The sequence below is a fragment of the Haemaphysalis longicornis genome, unplaced genomic scaffold (genome assembly GCF_048455015.1).
Source record: "Haemaphysalis longicornis isolate Haplotype H1 unplaced genomic scaffold, Haemaphysalis longicornis Haplotype H1 scaffold_4, whole genome shotgun sequence".
Classification (NCBI taxonomy): Eukaryota; Metazoa; Arthropoda; class Arachnida; order Ixodida; family Ixodidae; genus Haemaphysalis; species Haemaphysalis longicornis.
This window is the reverse complement of record NW_027526361.1, coordinates 141,379,488-141,398,451: the sequence shown is the minus strand read 5'-3', so window position 1 is coordinate 141,398,451 and position 18,964 is coordinate 141,379,488.

Sequence of the window (18,964 nt, the reverse complement as noted above, 5' to 3'; positions counted from 1 at the left end):
GTGAACTCCACGATGCGTCGCATCTACACAGGGTTCCCCTCGCGGGGAGGTGGGCGCAATTTTCTTTCCCGCTGTCGTTCGGGCACTTGCAGGTAGAGCTTTTCCCTTAGTCGGACGGTTAAATCGTGCATTTGCTGGATACCATCGTTTTCACTGTTGTGCATTGCATGATTTAGTCGTTACAGGCGTAGACATTCTGCGTTAAAAACTGTTTCTTCTGCAGCCCTTTATATCGCGCCACCCTCTTGAAAAATTGACCTTCACTCATGGAAGTGATGTTAATATAGGTTGGTAAGCTTTGATATGCTCCTCAAGTAAATAGTTGAATGTTTCTGCTAGTCGTTTCCTTGCACGCCGAACTGCGCAAACGCTGTATCCAGCTGAATAAGCGTGAGAGAAAAGCCTGTTTAAGAAATGATTGGTACGAAATGTACGACTGAAACCTTCTTTCGTCTCAGGCGATATTCTGTTCCACTATTGGTGAAATCCCGCCATTTCTGGTTAGATGCTAACGTTGATTAAACGTATTCGTAAATCGCGCCCCATTCCAAATCAACCTAAAAGATGCCGAACCTCATTGGTTTGCGAAAATACTGCGCAGATTTGAACCAAGCAAACATTTTAAAATAAAACGATTATCGGTAGTGCGAAACAAATACACCGCGAGGACTGGAACCAGGGACATTCGCTGCAGTACCCACAAATCTACCCCTACGCAACCAGGACAGAACGGCGTACCTCTCTTAGCAATTGCATAAAAGAATAGAAAGTGTGCTTCAAGTGATGCCGTAGACAGCACTGGATACGCGGGGGATATTCGGGGCTTGTACCAACAAGGGAATGGAATCTCGCTTGTCCGAGTTCTAAAAACTCTGCAGGTAGGGATTTTCTACACACCATAGAATGGCATGCCTTCTGTACACGCATGAACGTGTTCACGCATACACGAGTTTCTGGAAAAGTATCTGGCAGAGTCATCAATAACAGCTCTACAGTGGCCGTCACCTGCTACAGCAACAGCAATGCTGTGTTTTGCCGGACAACCAAATACCCTTATTTGAATAGGTGATCTGAAGCTCATCAGCAGTGTGCTGCGGAACGGCGTTCCTGGAACTAGTTTCTTTTGGGAGGAACGGAGGAAGGCCACCGTTTCGTTAAAGATCGGTGGAACTGTAAACGTAACTCATTAGGTTTTGGAAGGGACGGCTGAGGTAACGGCGTTCCTTCTGTAATTGTTCCATAGCTAGGATTTGGCTGCCTTGTATGCCAAAACTTTATGGCGCGGAAGCTAGGACAAAAACCCAAAGGCCGCTAATCTGTTTTCCTTCCCATAAGCTGCCCATTTCGCCCACCTTCCCGCGGAAAGTGCTCCTCAAAGGTCAAAGGCAGAATAATAACCACGCAGCAGTCCGCAGTCTGTCAGGCATGCTATACCGGCTGCGCACGGTCTTATCGCTACAGCGGCTTGAGACGCAAAGAGACGGGTGCCTTGTCGCCCCTTTGATTCGTCCTCTGCCGTGACCTGTTCTTCGCAATACCATAAACACAAAATCTTGGAGGACGCTTAAGTTTCGCATTTAGGAGTTGAACGGGAAAGCCAAGCAGGATCATACGTGGAGGCGCCATCCGCACCCATATAAGACGCGAGCTCGGAAGAGCCCCTTGCACAGGTTGACTGCACCATATTCATCGCACATGTATCATTCATCGCACCACGTGTGCGATGAATGCCCCTCGCACCACAGGTTGACTGCACCACATTCATCGCACCCGAACAAATGTAAACTTGTTTCCTTTTCCTGCCGTAAAAATCCCTTTCTTTTTTCATATCACATCGCGAACGTCACTGTACAGTCACAATCATCCTACAAATATCTAGGTGTCACATTGTCTTGCGATCTTATTTGGAATGCGCATATTACTAACGTCATTTCATCCGCAAACAAAACACTTGGCTTCCTAAAACGTCACCTACGCCATGCGCCCCCTCACGTAAAGTTGCTCGCTTACCAGTCCCTCATCAGATCAAAACTTGAATATGCCTCCGCATTATGGAACCCGCCCCAAACATATCTCATAAATGGTCTTGAATCTGTCCAAAATCGTGCCGCCCGATTTATTCATTCCCTGTACTCGTACAACATTAGCGTTTCATCCTTGAAAGCACAATCTGGCTTATCACCACTTTCTGTCCGCCGCCGTATCGCCACCCTTTCCCTCTTTCACAAAATTTTTCACTCTTCACTAAATGTAGCCCCCTACATCCTTCTCCCGACATACATTTCACACCGCACCGGCCATCCACTTCAAGTGTGCCGTTATCGTACCAGAACTGTCACCTTTTCCGCTTCTTTTTTTCCCCCGTGCAGCCAAAGATTGGAACGACCTTCCCTGCTCCATTATTTCAACCACCTGCCCATTAAACTTTATAGCAAATGTCAGTAGTCACCGGTGTTCATAGAACTAATGCGTTCAAATGTGTATTTTTCTGTATATTCACCCCTTATGTAATACCCCCCAGTGGGGTCCTTAAGGAAATAAAAATGAATGAATGAATGAATGTATGCTCTATAGGCAGCCGAAGGTGCCGTGCGCGAATGCTCTGCTCTCTGTCAATAGACATCTCGGTCGCCAAAATCACGCTCACCGCGTATCAGGAGTAAATTTCCTGGCTTTGTCCTGGAGACGCTGAACCGTTTGGAGAAGTGCATTACCTACTGGGCCATGAAGCGACAAGTGAAGTTGTTGCAGGGATCGTAAAGAGGTAAGTGATGTCAGCAATTAAGGTTGAATACGTTGCTTTTACAAAGAATGGTTCGTGATTGCAGGTTTGGACACCTCGAAGCAAAGCGCGAGTTTGTTGTTGTGAGTGGCTTAATCCCAACGGTCAAGCTGTCATGGATTGCAGACAGTTCAATGCGAGACCAGATGACCATCAAAATAAATACAGAGCTGGATGTGGTTACCAAACGTGCTTGCTCAGATTTTGCTACCTCGTCCGCGTCCAAAACTTTCTTATGGTTAGGGCACCCAACAATTTCTGCCGAAGCTCACGATGGGTAATCGCAGCACAGGGTGGCATCAGATTCATAGATGAACAACTTCGAGGGACAGAACAAACTTTGTTCAAGCATAACACAGCAATACACTCAAGCGTTTATGTTAGACGGCTCTTCAACATTGGCAACAAAGTGTTGACGAAAATGTGGCTCCAATCCACGCTGTGAAAGGTGGTTGGGAAGCAAAGCTCTAAAGGTCACCCACAACAATTGCCCATGCGACGTCACTTGAATTAACAGACGTCGCTCTACAAAGAGGGAAACCAAATTCTGCAATCCCTTACCTGGAATTCGCGGGGGCGGCGTACGAGCAGAGCAGCAGCGCCGGCCACGGCCTCGCCAGAGCGGCGGACGCGGTCGCTGTAGCCCGGGCTTGAGTCGGAAGAAAGAAAACCGAGAGGAGCGTCTTCCGAAGAGTGAAACAGCGAAAACAAGACATCATTATGTGCTAGCTAGGTGCTCCACCACCCTGCAACAAAAGCGCAGACACCAAAACATTTCGGCATGTGAGCTTACTGATTCCCATTTGTACCGATTAGAACTAGTTAGTTTAGTAAGTGTATGAATTGCGAGAAGGCTCAGGGAGCTTTTATAATCTCCATTTATCAGAACCAGTTGCTGCTTTCACGTTTTGTAATACCTCATAAAACACACCCGAGTCGGTATTCACCAATTTATAAAACGGAGTACCATTCGTGGCAAGCAGTGCGGAAAAGGTAGCGCTTCTCAGGCGGGAAGACGTCTGTACGTGGTTTGTACATTTTGTTTTCCTGCCCTGCAAACCAATCCTTAAGGTGTGCTTGCCATACGAACATTTAATACCGCCGCGTGCGGGTTACCCTGGATTGGTTGTCGAACAAGTTAACCAAGCCGAGCGAATGGAGCTCGCAATGGATGCGAAGGTGCGCCAAAACAGGCCCAAAACAACCGTCGCTAAAGCAGACAACAAAGGCCTCCTCCGATGTGGCCACCGGTGAGCAGGCACTTCCGCGCGGGGAGCGCTGGGTAAATTCTCTGCGCCATGGACAGTGCGCTCCATAAATGAAACTGTCCGCCCTCCTCCTACCCGCCGCCTCGGCCACATTTGGACTTCGTTGTCCCCCACGCCACAAAAGGACCATTTGCTGGTAGAGGTAGAAAGTTTTGGTTTAAAACAGCTTCATGTGTCGGACCCCAGCATCGAAATGCTACTCATGCTGAGTTCGAACAAAGGTCTCTCCGAAGTTGCAAATAAGCCTTCCGGGCCATTTTTTGCCCGGAAACGCCAATGTGTGGTTTCTTTCGATGCAGTTTCTTGTGCAAGAATTGTAATTGTGTTCGTGCACGTGAGTAACTTTTCTATTTGCACATATGAAGTGCAGTATCCTGCCTCACATTTCAAGACCAAATTTGGAAGTGCCACGTATGTTGTACGTCTAATAGACGAGCACCAAAATTTGCATTTAGACATGTCTAAACTATGTCCCGTGCTCCCTTAAAAATTTGTCTAGGAGTCTTTCTTTGAATTCCTCAAATCTCCTGGTTATCTGCTGCTAGCGGTGTTAATATTCGTGTAATACAAGTAGTTTGATGTGAGTTTTAAATTGTTTACTTTGGGGGGGCTCAGGATTAGCAACACAATATTTCAATAAAAAGTTCAAAGGTACCGCAAAATAACAACACGTTCCATTGTTCGCAGTGCAACTGGCGCAAGTTTCTTTCGCATTGAAGGAACTTGCGGCGGCAACTCGCTTTGAAATCGACATGGAACGAGGAAGAAGCTTCTGTTGCCGTTTTAGAGGAACGTGGAGGACAGCGCAACTAGGCAATGCTGCACTGGGTAAGGCATGAAACAGCACAAATAGATATAAGTTATGTCAGCAACGAATATTTAGCCAACTGATGTTTAACTGGGGTTACAATAGCGGTATGCATCTTTTGCGGACCAGATAGTTTCTAGTTTCTAGTTTCTAGAGTGGGGACCTTAAAGCGGGTTCCTATAAGAGTTCATAGAACTTTCAGGCCATGTAATGGCACTGGCGTACAGTAGTTGTCCAAACGTGTCTCCTAACGTAATATTCGTCGCAACGAGAAGGCGGGAGTAATGTAGCAGCAGCAAGGTAATGATAGCTTTTGTTTTGTTTGTGTTCATAAAAAAAACCAATGCCTGACATTTCTTGCTAGCATTTGTACGTACCGATGCATATGACTTGGCTACTTTATCTCAACGCCAGCCTATATTTGCACTTGATGACGCCAGCAGATTTTGCTTTTCTGAAATTGCTGCAAGGAAGATTGAAAGGAACTGCAACACTGCGCCTTTTTCGACGCCAGCTCTTATAGCTCTACGCTTTCTCTTTGACGCAGAAAGTAATTTACAGTAATGAGCCAACAGCAGCTCAGCAATAAAGCGATATCGGCAAAAATCTGTTTCCTGTGAACTCTTGCGCAGCCCACGTTGAATTTCTTTTATACAGGCACACAGATGTGGGCCAAGAAAATTGGTTCGGACCTCTTATTCAATACTAGCTTTGATAAAGCAGCGCCAAGTGCGAGAAATGCCTTCAAGCTGCCACCAACCTTAGCAAAGTGTTTGTTAACAAAAGTAAAAGAAGAGTGGAAGGGCCTTCAAACAAACGAGTACACATCCCCGTAAGTGTTGCGTCTTCGAAACGGTTTCCAGGAATAGCTTACGCAGAAGATTCAGGATAGTTTTAGTAAACATTCCGGTCTAGTTTCGAAGGACAATGTTTGATATACATATTTTGCATCCTATATTACTGCGGACGGTGGGTTTTTCCACAAAGAGCGCGTATTGAAACTGTAATGCCGGCGCATGATAAGAAACGCAAAAATAGACTTAAGTTAAACTCAGTGTGTTCGCCGCTATATGAAAACCGGCAATATGCTTCAGCCACACATGTTAGGCGACTGCCTATTACATATACCAACTTAGGCGCAAAGAAAGACCAAGAAGGGAGATACAATATACGCAAGCTTCTACGCATGTACGTAAAGCAAACGGAGGGTTCTCAAAAATACAAGTCCACCATTCTCACGACCAACAACGCCGTACATAATTTTTTTCTGCTTGCGTAGTCAGACCCCAAGAATGCACGCCGAAGTGTGAAAATACTAATGACTCCTCGATAGCGGTCGGCTGGTATTGCAGCGATATATCATGCTTTTTCAGATAATAATCTGAGAGTTTCGCGACATGTCAATGCAGTCTGAAGCCCCCTCGTGCTCCAGAATGGCGCGGTGGTCGGTGTAATTTCGGCGCGCTAAACATCCTAAAAAAACACCTCTCCGCACACACGCACATCGGGTATGAAAACATACTCCAGCACAAACTTCTGTGTGCGTCATTTTTTTTTTTTACTCCTCCAGGTTTCTCTGGAGGCTGCTGCGGCGGCTTTCAGCAGAGCGCGCTGCTGGGTTTCATGTTCCACCACTTAACGCTGGCCTCCCCGTATCCCACGCGTGGGACCAGCGAAGCGATTACAGATCAGGGGGTGGGGATTCGAGGTAAGTTATAACGTACAACGCTTGCTTCCGCGTATTGAGACCGAGGGATCAGGAATCAACTGTGCGGCGGGCAAACCATATTGTTGTCTGTAAAGTGTTCTGCGCACTTGGAGATCAAGGCTTTTAAATACCGTGCTGGCCAGGAGGTGCGACTTCAGCGAGCGGCGAATGTACATGTGACGGTCTAAGCCCAGCAGAAAGGAAAGATAAGAGAAAGACAAATGAATGACATCACGCCACAGCGAAATCACGAAGAAAGATTGCTGGCAGCGGTTTCAATAAACGACTGCCTCCCGACCAATGGTACCTTTCTGCTTTCGAAAACAAAAATTTTAAAGAGGAACTAACACCGTACCAAGCTTTTCTTGGTTTTTATTTTGTCCAACTCCTTTACTGACGGCTGAAATTCAGTAACACAACAACAGTACAAAGAGAATTGTTTAATCTGTACTGAAAATATATCTAGATCCTTTTGAAATGCGGGCGCGACCTCATTTCATATCTCCGTTCAGCAACGAGAGAAAAGCAAGACGTTGCTGTGGCGCCTGGAAAGTAAATACTTGGAGCAAATTATTGCCAAGGGATCTTAATCTGTTAAACTAACTCGAGGGATATCAGAGAACTTATAAAACGACATCAACTTGTCTGGTATCGTAGCTTCCACGGAGATCCGAAAGCTATGTTTGCTTTCGTATAACATCTTGTTGCTTCAACAATTTTTTAATCCGTCTTTCGCGATCATAAAACTTCAGTTGCATGCCTTTACGTTTGGTATGTAATTATATTCTTGATGTGGACTGCCAGGTTCTAAACTAACAGAACTTTAGGCTTATGCAGCACAGCCAATGGTCCTACATTCAGGTCCCCTGAGAACGCATGCTTTGCTAAGCAGTGGTAAGGAATTCGAGAACACTAACAAGTGTTCCGCCATTTGTACACACATTTCTTCATTTCATAATGATTTAAAAACAATATGTCTTTCTAATACTCAATATTCTCGAATGCAGGCGAAGTTCATTACCATTAAGTAATTAGCCCAGGCGTACCTCTAATAATCGCAGCTTCGCGAGCTGAAGTTCCCGCTACTGTGGTGGATAGTTTATAGATGCGGATTAGAAATGGAGATATCGGCACACTTTTCACTTTGCTCAGCCTGCGGAGGGGCGTGGCGTTTACGTGGATCTCTCAATTACTCCGAACTTTCCAGCCTAAAGGTTGCTTCGGTGTGTGAAAGTGAAATTTAAACTTTTATCAACTGTGTTGACAGAAGGAAGCTTCAAACGAAAGTATGAAAAACTCCTACTACTAAGCGTTTTCAGAAAATTGGAGCACAGTAAGACCTCATGAGCCGTGACGTTATTTTGTCCGAGAGTACCTACTCAGGGCCATTATTTTATTGATCTTATTTCGCATGTCGTTACCGCGCCGCAAAATTTACGGAGGCTAGGGCAACCTTTGATGGAAGCGTCGGTGGGTGGAATGCCCATTTAGGACTTGAAAATGCGTGCTCTAAACTTTGCTGACAAGCCGGTAAATATATGGCGTTGGGACAAAGCGTTACCAGTAAAAAGAAGTATTTTTTCTTCAAGTAGCTTTTCCAGAAAACGAAAACTAAGGTGTGCTGTTGGTTCTTCATTTTCTCAAAAGGTTTGGGCTGATCTGTCAGTTCTTCAACAGCTTTTTATTAAAGAGTGATGTTTCTGTTTATCGATTGTTTGGAGGTCTTCAGGACAAGCGTTATATGCTTAAAGTTCTACGGTAAGAGATTGCATTCCGGGATGTTAGACGTTTCGCCTTCTTTTTACAGTAAAATTTTGATTACGATGATATAAGAATTCCTGTTGTGTAATATGCCACGCACAATTATGAGCATTTGTAGCAGTTTTGAAAATATAATAACCAGCGTGTGTAACCACAGAGCCCTTGGGCAAAAACGGAGGTGTGAGATTTTCAGCGAGCAAAAGCTACGTCAAAGTGTAAACTTGCGTGAGAAAACAAGGTTTTTCTGCAGAAGTAGTGGTGCTGCCGAATTAGTATTGGTGCAATTAGTATTGGTGCATAATAAAGAACGCGCAGTAAAAAACTGAGAAGGAATATCCCAAACATAACGGATATGGGGAACGAATCTTTGGGAGGAACGCGGCCGCAGCTAGACAAATTCATTGTGGTGTGTGTGCAGTTAATGCTTGCAGACGTAATTCTTAGTGGTAGTGCAACATATTTGGGTAAATGAGACAAATTCCTCGCGAACCACAATGAAACGAAACTCCTGATTTAGTTCAAGAGTCGTATTGACAAAACACATGATTTATAGAGCGCAAATATTAGTGGTTTTCTTTCATTGATGAACACTTTGTATAAGTCAATATCACATTTTCAGCTGAGCATTTTACTTATCCCAATTAAAGTGCCTCGAATTTATTTATCCCCACAAACAGCAATGACGATTCTAAATAATCTGGTTTTCATACTGAGGAAAGTCCGTTACCCGGCCGAACTTGCCCTGATCCTTGCTTAGAAATCACTAAAATGTGCAAGTAGTAATCCACGGACATGTCACGCGACGCGGGCGCTAATTCAAAGAAAACTTCATGTCGTGCAGCTCACTGGTTGACAGATGTGGAACAAATTTAGCAAGAAGGCATTCCATTGATGGGGTTATGTAGTGCAAAAATATTTCTGGATATCCTGCGTGAAGCCAATAAAATTTTCCCGCATTTCCCCGAGGGGAAGAATGTGAAAGTGCGAATGCAGGAGTTGAATTGGCGCGGTTCGGTAATGTTCGCGAAAGAGAGATCACACACACACACACAACTACAAAGAAAGAAAGATGCATTTATTCACAGACACCTATTTGTGTTGTCGTTGTACTTGATTGCTAGAGTGGATCTCTGCTTTGAAATTTCGTGTCAGTACTCCTTTAAGCGGGTGCATTAGCCCTTCTCACGCCCGATTCCTAGCCAATACCCCAAGTGGGTATGTGCCATGCACAGACACCTATTTGTGTTGTCGTTGTACCTGATTGCTAGAGCGGATCTCAGCTTTGAAATTTCGGGTCAGTACTCCTTTAAGCGGGTGCATTAGCCCTTCTCACGCCCGATTCCTGGCCAATCCCCCACGTGAGTATGTGCCATGTCAGCGGCCAGGCAGCGCGGGCCCATCTCCCCCCGTTGCCAAGGAAGACGAGGAGCGCGCGCACCCGCCGCTGTTGCTATGTGGACGGACGGCGGTCACCGGAATTCAGGGTCGCTTATAAAGTGCATTCGCACTTAAAAGAGGTAATTTCGTTCATTCATATTGCCACGCAATTCCCGTTGGATAAAACCTTGTGCGCTATTTTTAAATGTGGCATGAGTGGTGCAATGGCTACTCCTGCACTGTGTATGCTTTTAGGTAGGTGATTGGGCAACCTGAATGCCAGTAGGCTTTTGGAACACAAATGATTGATGCTGAGACTTTTGCACTTCCATCAGGCGTAGCCTCTGCGTCTCTCTTTGCACAGCTGGACGGTGCAGTGTGGGGGACCTCAGGGGTGATGCATTACGTCTAGAAAGGGTTGTCCGCAATTATTTCACAAAAAGTTCTCAACCCCTGATGTTTCAATTGGTTTTGAAAATTATGTGAGGCCCTGAAGCTCGTTTAAAGGTCTGAATTCGAAAACCATATGGCTTCCCCTGGTGATACTTGTCAAATACGTATTTGCTACCGCAGTACGTGTGTCTCACGCTGACTTTACGAAGCTACTATAATTCAGATTTAAAGCAACAAAGCTTAACGTGCGTGGGGTATAGAGAGTGAAGAAGCACCGGGATTGGGATTAATATTGCCCAGCTGAAGATTTCGATCGTGCGCTGCAATTTCGAGAAACAAACTTTTTCGCAATTGGCATTCACCTCAAAAGCAACCCCACGGCTATGATAGAAACCACGTCCTCACTGTGCACCTAGCCACTGACCCCTTGGCCTTAGCCGCTGAGTCACCGCGTCGGTTAAGCCAGAGTTGTAGCTTCCCAGCAGAGAGGTTCAAATGATAGGCGGTGCGCTAAGGCGTGAATAATAACAAAAGAAGCTGAAGAAGGGATGGGAATGGTTGTGTAGCGGAAAAAAAGTCTTCGATACCTGTGGACCGGGTGTTTCACAATGAGGTCGCAGGCTTTAGTATATACAGACCTTATTTATACACCTTCACTCAATGTTTGTATTGACAAATATTTCTGCAATATGTTAACAGCACAGGAAATACTACCAGTATTTAGGGCGTTAGTGGCACAAGAAACAGTAGACTTTACTAGTTCATTCCGGCCAGTTAATTGATACCCCGAAGAAAACAGCGATATTTTTTCTTAATCATTCTGGTAGCGTAACAGAACATCATACCGGCTCAAATGCCTATGACACGCACCATTGATGGCCACTGCGTAATTATGTCGTTGGCCATGAATAAAGAAAACTTTAATTATTAGCACGCCGTAGATTCTGAATAATTTATTTTAATCGTCGGGCGCTGTAACGCTCCTTTCAAAAAATGGTACAGTGATTATCTTTGATTTTCGCGGTTCATCTTGCAGTAAAAAGTTTTGACATGCTAAAGCACTGCCTTTAAAATCACGGACAACCAGGTTATCTAATCGTCAAGGCTATTGGATTTGTATTTTTAGGAATGATTTCTGCTTTTGCATTTCCTGTGAAATACTTCCGGTTATTTTATTTCATCGTATTGTTTAACGCGCCGACGCAAAGCAGGCGATGAGGCGCGCAGTAATGGAGGGCTCCGGATTAATTTTGACTGCCTAGGGATCTTTAACGTGTCGCCAAATCTCGTACACACGGGCGTTTTTGCTTTTCGCCTCCATCAGAAACACGGCCGCTGCGGCCGGGAATCGAACTGGCGTCCTTGTGCTCAGCAGCAGAACGCCTTAGCCACTGAGCCAATGCGGCCGGTGAAATATCCCCGGTGAGGGGTACCTCCAGGCATTTTTAATAGAGAGTTTTAGCATAGCGTGCTCCGTCCGCTAACGCTACGGTGGCGGGTAGCAGAGCGCGACTGGGGAGAGCAAATTCGTCACGGTGGGGTGGATTAGTTCCGCGCGGCCTGCCTTCGCCATGCCCGCTGTTTCCCTCCGCTGAGGGGCAACCTCCTCGCACTCCCCGCGCGCGCATGCGTTGTCCGGTCCCGCTACCCCCTAACCTTAGCGTAGCGTACGGGAGCCGCTATGCTAAAACTCTCTAATGTTTCTTTCAGGGCGCTAAATCTTAATTTTGCCTCATTGTTCTTCGTATGCAAAGCTTCCGGAAATGCCTTTATTGCCGCCAGCACATTTACCAAATAATCACGCGTTTCTTTCTAAATCCCAACTGATGTCCCGTAAACAAAGAAAAAGCACTCTAACGTGGTTCTTAAAGTTGTCGCAATAGGATAAAGAGATTTATTGCTAAATCACTATCCTGTAATGAAAGTTTTTGTGCCTTGCAAACACAGAACTTGTAACCGTGATCTGTTGCAAACGGAAAAACGAGCAACTATCCCCGTACCAAGAAATAGAGCAGGGAGAAATATCTTCATTTGTTTTGTTGCTGCACAATACGATATTGATTGCTTTCTGGACATTATGGACGTAAAAACTTTTTAACCTTGTAAACTTATCCTTTGCTATATACAGCGGGGAGAATTGATTCCCTCAGCGTAATTCTCGCGAATCTCGTCAGCAATTAAAAAGTTTAAAGTTCTAGTAACCATAGTTTTACACACTGTCAAATACAATGTAGGCGTATTCACGAAGTGTGTTTCGAGCTCAATATATTCAACATAAACATATATTGATGGAAAGAAGCTTACCACAGCTTCAAGTTTTCATGGGTTTGCCGATGAGCCATCAAGCATTCCAGAATAGCGATAAAATTGGTGAATCATAAGAACTTCGGAGTACCATCTTCCTTTCAAAGCTCTGATTTATTATTCGAAAACACAGGTTCTGTTTTGAGCATTGCAGTGTAGAAAAGAATAAATTTGGTATGTTTGAAGAAGTTAAAGCGTTCTGGGACGACGAAATGACGCCAATTGGACGTCGTTGGTCATCTTCGAAATTGCACCCTCCGGGAATGAAACACGAGCCAAGTGAATAAAAATTTCTGCTTCTTAATAGTTTTTCTTGGTTTCTAAAAAGCATATAAAATATCATTATTCACTGAACACTTTATAAATTTCTGGGCTCCCATACACAAAACCGTTAAACTTACATTACTGGGGAAAAACTCGGCCTTAAGGTCCCTAGAAGTTAGATTAAACACTCTGTCTACGTCACGCTCTTCACAGCGGTAGTTAATGCCCGTGTCGTAGATGGAGCACGCAATGTTGCTGCGGGCTCTGCTTTTCGCAGCTAAGATCAGTTACTGTGCGTAAAAAATGGCGATTAAGGTAGTATTTCGGGCCAAATGTGAATGCACTATAGAACTTCGAAATAGGACTCGTTTATAGTCAGTATTGAATGTCATTTATTACCTAGGTGTTGTAAAGAGATTCGGTTATTTGAGGGCTCTGCTAAGGAGCAGACATTAAAAAGTTTAAATTTAGGAATGCTTCTATTCGCGCAATTCTGACCATGCATTTGTCCTAATAGACTGGCTTTAAGCATGACATGTAAATGGACATCAAATATCTAAAAATCACCTTCATTAGCAGCTGCACTCAAGTTCGTAGTGGATCTGTCTTCTACTTGCGAAATAGCGTCGCTTACTCATTAAGGCAGTGTCGGCAACCTTTTGAGGTGGAGGGACAATTCGCGTAAAGCCGAGATGGTGGGCTTAATAGCCAAAGTGAACAATTCAGCGAATTGAATATTTTACAATATTGACAATAATCTGGCTAATTGTGAAGACGGGGGGCAATGAAAACTCGAACGATCAATTCTCCTTGTCTTGTCTGCATTGTAACCCTAGGTCAAAATAGGCGTGTTGGCCTTCGATAGGCAGTGACAGGGGGAGGGGTGGCGGTTCTGACAGCGTGCAGGACGCCGCATAATACTGCCCCGAGAGCCGCATGCGGCTAGCGGGCAGTAGGTTGCTGACCCGTGCATTAAGGCAATATGAGGGATATAAAGCGCCTTCTCCGGCGCTATCAAGCATACAGGTTAGTACGCAAGCTATTTTCCAGTTATTCTAGGAAAAATACGGTGAATTCAAAAACTACTGTCAGCATTTTAATATCCTTGCGTGTTTGAAACACGTGCTTGCTATATTCTTAGGACTCCGGTTTCTCTATTGGGTGCCTTGCAGTGTCTATCTTTTTCTTTCAATATTGGATGTATTTCATGTACTGTGATTATCTTGCGGCTCTGTATGTAAAGATTGGAAATTTTTTTTGTTGCCACTGCTGGTTGGCCAACAATGTGGCCTGCAGAAACAAAAACTACCGAAATAAAGCAATATGAAAACACCAAGGAAATTGTAACTTGTGATTCTGCCGTGCGCCTCTGAAGACAGCTGTCAGTTTCACCACGCAGTACCCCTGAGAGTTTTTTTAATTATCTGTTTTTAGACCGCACGGCCTACGGTGTCCAACCTAAAGGCAGGGGGACACTTCTGGACTAATGCTAATTCACCCCTGCACCAGCGTTTCTGACAGCAAGGGGAATTCTAAACAGCTACGAACTTGCAACCAAAGCGAAATAGGTGAATTTGGTAATGACCTGCTGAAGAAAACTGTCATCCCCTTTGACCAATTAATTTAAGTTGGGACAGCAGCATGACCACTGGTGTTGAGATCACCACTGTGACGTCACCCTACAGATACGGTTCCAATCCTAGCCATTTTGAAAGGGTTGGTTTTGCTTGCTTTTAGAGCGATTTATGGTGATCATATACGAAGAAACAAGTTATCCACCCCACCCGTCAGCTTCGTGCAGTTATTTATTGGTTTGGAATGAATACGGTCTAGGATTGCATGAGCCAAATTGTTGCCGGTGGGAGCTGTTGGAGGCCTCAGAGACCACATCACGACAAGGCTTGCGGTGACGTATTGCGCCGTGTCGAACAAAGTTTTTGTAACCCACTGGCAAATAGGCTAGTGCTGCAGCCACATGAATTGACGGTGAGGAACTTTAGGAAAATACTACGCGCTCAGTCGTTCTTCTCGTCACGGAAATCTGTAGCTGTGTCTTGTAGCGTCGTTCAGTTCTCGTTAGGAGAGACGCCTTGGATTTCTCTGGATATCCAGAATCGGCAGCCCTCTTGGACGCGTCATTTGCTGCAGTTACTTAATAGGTTTACGTTCTAGCCATGAGCGACGAGTTGCTATGCGAAACAGCTTCCTGATATCTGTCGCTTTCGTGTCATTCCCAAGTGCCTCTCTGTATGGCTAGAACTTTTCTGATTGATAGATTGTATGGTGGAAATAGACAAAACGTCTTTCGAGAAATGAAGTCTGCTCATGTGCTTTGAAGGCAAACGCCTGGTAGTACTCATCAACAAGGAGCACGTGGGTTTGATTCCCGGCCGCGGCAGACGCTTTCCTGACGGAACCAAAAGCAAAAACGCCCGTGTGTTGGAGATTTCAGCGCACGTTAGAGATCGTCAGGTGGTGAAAATAATCGTGGAGCTTTCCATTACTGCGTGCCTGACCGCCTGTGTAGCGTCGGCGCGATAAACCCCAGCATCAATCAATCCTCATCAAGGTCTTTGGAAACCATCGTATTTTTGTCCCTTCCTTCGCCTTCCTTGCTTTATCTTAGGGGCCAATTACTTCGACTGCCTTTTTGTCTGCTACAGCGTGCTTTTGTCTTTTTCAACGCTTTTGTTTCTTGATCCTACGGCACAAATAATGTCAGCAAGACGACTGACCAACACCAAAGGTTAGTGGGCACCTGTTCTATTTAAGTAGCATTACTGGCACGTTTCACTTGGCACGCACTCTTCAAACTTTTTACGTTTCCAATTCATATTTTGGGAATCCGACACACTCACAGCTGAAAGCTTCTGATTCTTGTCCAATTGTACAAAATTGCATAAGTGTCACAAAGGAAGAAACAACAATCAGAACTTTTGTTCCGCCACAGGTACCAAGCAAAGCTAGCAGAGCGATTGCGCATTGGGATACTGCTGTGGTGACCCGGGTGCAAATCTCGTAGGATGACACGTGCTTCTATGTAGTCTTTAAAGGGGCGGCCATTTTCTTGACCGGACAACAACCACCACCACAACAACAATTACGGTGGTTTGTCGCAGACAGGTTATCTGGCTTACGCCATGTTAACTTTATTCGGGCTCGCATATTGTCTAGCAAGCGCAAACATGTACGGTATCACAATTTATTCTTTTATTAAAGTATTGTTCATTGGGCTCCTATTGGACTTTGATTGGGCTTAGGTGTTACACTGACTGCATTCTCATTATAATGCAAATGCAATTGCTGCAGCCATGGGAAGAAGATAAAACTGCATTGCGGCTTGTTCTCTCAAATTAGTCTCCACTTAAGATCTACCTCGTGTCGAATAGGCTCACGTTAGAATTCTTAGGTAATAATAAAACTCTGAATGAATCCTACTGTTCCAATAAAAATGCCTCACATTCCGACACCTATTATACTGCCTTTTTGTTTGAAAAGGCGAGCCTTGTTGCACGCCAGACTAAGGACCTACGGCGTACCATTGCTTTACGATGGCTGCAATACATAGGCAACGCGCAACTCTGTAAGGTCTAATTATCTGTGTTTAATAATGAGAATCTTCAACTAAGAAGTTAGAGCATTACCGTTTAACGTGTACAGTTTCCGCATATTCTATGGTGAAAAGAAGCCTGAGAAACGACCGCTACGAAGAGGAACAAATACAACGGTAGGAGCGCATTTTTTTAAAGCACACAGAAATGAAACGGTCAGAATCTTTATTGTCTAGAAGATTCACTGCAATTTACAGCAGCAATACATGCCTCAAATACTGCAACATCTCGCATTATAAGCTATATGCCCGTTTTTCACGACTGATAATATGACTTGGGAAAGGAACATCCTGTTTAAGAGAAGTGGGTGCATCTTGAAATATAGATAAAACACTGTTCGCTCAATCGGTGTCCGATATTCCAAAGCAAACTTTTACAAGTGTAAATACGTTTCCTGCTACCTACTGACATACTGAAAACTTTCGAACGCTTGTTATTTGAGTAAACATGTTAGTAAATCAAGGGGAGGCCGAACAATATCAAGGCCTACTTCTAGCGGGGTGTTTTCGTACAGGGCCTCCAAGACCCGGAAACCTTTCCCTGGCCTTTTGCCGTATGCAAATGTAGTTACTTGTGAGTGCCTCAAAACAAAGTAAAGCGGCAGAAACTGCTATGCAAAACAAATGTTGCCCGTGCGGAAATCACAGTGATCCGACGTTGTTAACAAGGATTTTAACACTATGTACGGATAACCAATCTCACGCTACAAGACCGACTAGGTTTACATGAGGTCGCAGAGTTGTTGCCAAAGCATGCAATAACACGCAAAGTAATCTTCCGCTAGACGAAGCGATCATTTTTTTTTTTGCGAGACGGGGAAAAAGGCGTGGTATCGAGGGAGCAGGAAGCAGTGTGAAGTTGAACGCGCTATGCACGACGTACCGGATAAACGGCACCGTACGAAAGGCAGCTTAAGATTTAATTATGCAACTTTCCGGAATGGAAATTAAACCAAGCGGTGATGACGCGGGGATCACGCGCGAAATAAGCTTACTGAGCCATTCATGAAGGATGAGCGTGCCGGCGCGCGGGCGTCCCTACCTATTGTACCTGCCGGGTACCTGAACATAGGCAGTAAAGGCTTGACGGCGATATTGATGGAAAGTGTATGAACTTTCACGCTGCTGCACAGAAAATCGAAAGCACATCTTCTGTAATTAACTTATGATAATCTTTGTAAAGCAATTATTTGTTATAGCAGGCACTCTTTTAGTTCGTTGTGCTCGCCCTTCCTTATTTACGTACAACAACGGAAGCAAGGTGAACAAAAACCCTATGTACTAAGCACCAAGTAATTAAGAAAATGAACGTCCCTAATATGAGTTATGAAATGGATTCATAAGTCATGGAATGATGGAAGAATTTTTTTTAGGGGCAAACCCCCTAAGGGGCTCGGGATGTCGGCGTCTGCCCTCGCTGTCACGTGTCGTCACGGTAAATGAAGTTGTCACGCGATTGTCGAAAACCAAGTGTATAATGGATAAAACCGGTTGAAAATAAAGTGGCATGAATTTAAATAATTTAAAACACAGGCTTAATCAGTGTTTATGTGCAAGAATAACCGAAATATGTTAAATTCGGTATCGAAATTGATTTCAAAAGCCAGGATTTTAATGTGAAGCATACTTCTTAGCACAAAAAGCGTGTGACACAAAGACAAGCTATGGTCAGTCTGTCTCATTTAATTGGTTAATTTCAGTTCAACGCACACGATGACGCCACCGCCTAAGACAGCGCACAATTGCTCCACCCACCGGCGCAGCTCCAGCGCACAACCTGCGCGCGCTGTGTTGCAAGAAAGACTTACAATATTTAAATGCGCTAATACACTGCATCCCTCGCCGCCTCGTCCGCCCACCTCCAGTTTACATGTTAGTGGAGATGCCCCGGGATTCTACATCTCTTGGTAGCTTTTATTCCAAATGACGTCGAGCATTATGTTTATTTGCGCGCAAAAAGCTGCAATCGCGACAACCTGACCAAGGTGCAGGCACTGGCATTGCCGATACCAGCAGTGATATGAACGAAGGCACATAACCTTGAGACATATACAACTACGAGTACCAAAATAACACTGAAGTTTGTATACAAGAATATGTGCGCATTTAGACTTTTACTAGACACTGACTTCTCCTCCTTAAGTTACCTTACGATAACTTATACAAAACACGTAACAAATAAGCGCAACATGTGAATAAAAAAGCGTGGTTTTGCAGCAGAGAGCCAAAGCCAAAACAAAACAATTTTACTAATCTCGTGCGAAGCAACACAAAAACTAGAGATCATTGCGTTTCTTCTAGAAAGCCATCACATAAACAAGGGTTGCAGTGAAGAAAACCGGGGGTTAAAAAAGAAGGTCCCCTTCACCCCGAGTAGTCCGACTGACGCTGGCTACGGCCATCAAGCGCAGGAAACAAAGATACCCTAACATAAAAACCCCAGAAAGTGGAGGGGAAAATCGACCCGCCGGTAGCGTAGTTGTCATCACACCAGACCAGCATTTTGGAGGTAGTGGGTTCGGAACCCACCTGGCGGGCATTTTTTCTCCACTGTCTTTCTTTCTTTCCAAATTGTTTATCTGTATCAATGACTTGCCACATCCTCCCCTTTGGTTTCTGAGGTTTTCGTGACTGCCAACCATTGTTTCTGTCTTATTTCAACAAGCCCCTAATTTCCTATTACGATTCG